The sequence below is a fragment of the Phalaenopsis equestris genome, unplaced genomic scaffold, assembly GCF_001263595.1.
Source record: "Phalaenopsis equestris unplaced genomic scaffold, ASM126359v1 Scaffold000036, whole genome shotgun sequence".
In the NCBI taxonomy this organism is placed as follows: Eukaryota; Viridiplantae; Streptophyta; class Magnoliopsida; order Asparagales; family Orchidaceae; genus Phalaenopsis; species Phalaenopsis equestris.
The window spans coordinates 2,336,259-2,339,915 of NW_018164478.1; positions in this window are offsets into that span (position 1 = coordinate 2,336,259).

A 3,657-nucleotide genomic window follows, 5' to 3' on the forward strand; every position below is an offset into this window, starting at 1 on the left:
GCCTATAACTCCTGCTCTTATTATTCCACTGAGATATAACACATGAGGAATTTTCCTCATGTGTTACCGCAGTGTAACACATGGGGAATATTTCTCATGTGTTATACCGTCGTAATATAACACAGATACGTGTTATTCCATCGTCACGGGTATTTAATAATGTGTTAATTATCGAAAAACTTGTGTTATACTTTAATTTATAAATTTATACAATTTATTACTTATATAATTGATATATCACTCAATTTACATATTTATACTTAATTTATTAATATATATAATACCACACCTATACGGTGATATATTACTTAATTTATATATTACTTATATAAATTGATATATTACTTATATAAATTTATACTTAATTTATATATTTACTTATTTTTGCGATTAAACCGCCATCTATACGGCAGGTAGGTGTTATTCCGCTGTTTATCACATCTGCCTTTATTATTCCGCTGAGGTATAATATATGAGGAATATTCCCCATGTGTTACCGCGGTGTAACACACACATGGGGGATATTCCCCTTGTGTTATACCGCCGTAATATAACACAGATACGTGTTATTCCGCCGTCTCGGGTACTTAATATCGCATTATTTATCAAAAATCTTGTGTTATACTTTAATTAAATCGTCTTATTTTTAGATAATTCCTATAACACATCTAGTCGCGGTATTATAACTCAGGCATGTGTTATAACGTAATCCCGCGGTGTAACACATGGGGAATATTCCCCATGTGTTATACCGCCGCCATATAACACAGGTCCGTGTTATTCCGCCATCACGCGGTATTACTGACGCGTTATTTATAGAAAATATTGTGTTATAACTTAATTAAACCGTATTATTTTTTAAATAATCATGTTATACTGCAATATATACACGTTATATCGAGAATACATGTGTTATTACGAATTATTGACTCATTATTTAGCAAAATTTACGTATCATACCGCAATATTGTTGTGTTATTATTCAAAATTCAAGTGTTATAACGAGTTTAAGTATTATTGATGCGTTATTTTCAATTTTATCATGTTATATTTCAAAATTTATTGAAATTTTCAAAATTTAAGTGTTATATCGTAAAATAGTTACTTCTTAAAATATTCAAATATAAATAAAGTTCAAAATACAAAATACTCGTGTTATACTGGGATATATATACATTATATTGAGAATACATATGTTATAATTAATTATTGACTCGTTATTTTAAATTTTATCGTGTTATATGACCTTACAACCTGAAAATTTCAAAATTTAAGTGTTATATCATAAAATAATTACTTCTTAAAATATTCAAATATAAATAAAGTTCAAAAGATAAAATAATTGTCTTATACTGTGATATATATGGGATATATTGAGAATAAATGTATTATAATTAATTATTGACGCGTTATTTTAAATTTTATCGTGTTGTATGACCTTATAACCTCAAAATTTCAAACTATAAACGTTATACCGTAAAATTTAAGTGTTATAACGAAATATTGTTGATGAAAATTTCAAAATCTTGTGTTATAACGAATTATATAACTTTATAACCTAAAATTTAAAATTATAAGTGTTATACCATAAAATTAAAGTGTTATAATGAAATATTGTTGCTCAAAATTTCAAAATTCTAGTTTTATTACGCATCTCTAACGATTATAACACACAATAACACATTATAACACATCTATAACACAACTATAACATGATTATAACGCATCTCTAACAATTATAACACATCTATGACGCATATCTAAATAACATAACACAACAATTACACAAATTAACATCTTTATAACACACAATATTACACAAAAATACAACTACAACACCACTATAATACTATAATACATTACTAAAACTTCAACTTTTATTTTAAAATAAACAATGTAGTTACCTCAACGACTTCGGGAGATCGCTATGTTCTTCTTCGGCTCCCTTGCGACCTTCCATTTTGTGTGCTACAACAAGAAAGAAAATAAATCAGTAGTTGTTGCACTGAAACGACTAAGCACTAATATTTGGAATCTAATATTTGGAATGAGTATTGTGAATGAGTATTGTGTAACCTACCTTCCGTTTCCAAGAGTCGAAACCGAATGGAGTACCACCACCAACTATCCAAATGTAGAACCACTGTCGCCGAAGGCAAACCACCGTTTGAAGTGCCGAAGAAAGCCAGAAAAGCCGAAGGAGGAAGAAGCAGAATGCGAATCGACGAAAGGCTCCAAAAACGCTGAATCTAACATAAAGTAAGTTTTTGTCTGTTTTGGGATTTAATTTGGGTCGGAACACTCCTATTAAATTTTGCGTGTTGATTTGGATCGAGTCAAACTTCTTTTTTAATTTGTATATGTTGTGGGACTCAATTCCACTTGTACTTCACTCATTGGACTCCGCAATCAACTCACCTTGCGGAGTCCAGAGGCAATAAAGATTCGTGAAGAGAGAGTCAAAGCGGGGTTTAGGTTAGGCATTATTTATACGATACGATTAATTAGATATATAAATTCTTAATTAGTGATTAGTTATTTAAAAAGTTAATTTATTTTTATTTGGTTCACTAAATAATTAACAAAAAAGTACTGAAATAATATCATAGTTCTAGTTATTAATTAATTAGTTTACTAAAATTATAATCTATGAGTAATTATCTTCCTAGATGATTAAATTTTAAAGGGATGTGATTAATGGATGATTAAATATGCTTTATAAAATAATAATTAAATCTTGTTAGCTCTTGAACAAAAAATTTTTAAATCATGAGAAACTTTTCAGAAAAAAATTCTAAGTACTAATTAATTAACTTATTAAATTATTACTTAATGATTATTATAATTAAAATTATTTAAAAAATTAAACTGAACTGAAATTTTTAAATCTTAAAATGAAAATTACTAAATAGTTTCACAGGATTTAATCACCAAAGATTTCCTATATCCAAATTTAAAGTATTCACTAAATTTACTTAAATTAAATCCGTTGCCTCCCATGCAAAGCAAAAATCAAATAAAATAATAACTTTGATGCTTGCTAGAAAATTCGTGGCAGTAGAGTAACAATTTATAGTTTTAGCGTTGTACGAAAGTTCAGCAGCACACACAGATGAAATAGAAAAAAAATGGTGATGTCTCCAGAATTTTTTATGTGGAAAACCCGTTAGGGAAAAACCACGGGGCCTAGCCCAGTTGCAAAAATTCACTATTAATTGATGATTACAGAAATTTCTTGTCCTACAGACGGGAACAGGTAACTATATTTCTCATAACGTCAACTGACGGCGTCTGGTTGGTGGTGATTGATGACGGTACGACGGTCGGCGGTGGTCGACGACGGTTAGCAGTGGTCAACGACGATAGGCGGTGGTCGTCTGAGGTCAGCGGCGATTGTCGACGATTGACGGCGGTCGACGATTGACGGTGGTCGCTGACGGAGGTCGGCGATGGTGTAGAGTTGCAGTTTCTCCTCAAGACCTCGGGCTCTCTTTAGACTTCCTCCCCCCTCATGAGATGGATGGGGCTAGGGCTGTGAATTTGGCTCGTTGTTCGTGAACAGCTCGTGTTCGGCTCGTTAAGCAGCTCGTGTTCAGCTCGTTCGTTAAGCCTAACGAGCCGAACACGAACAAATTTTTAAGCTCGAAATGTAAACGA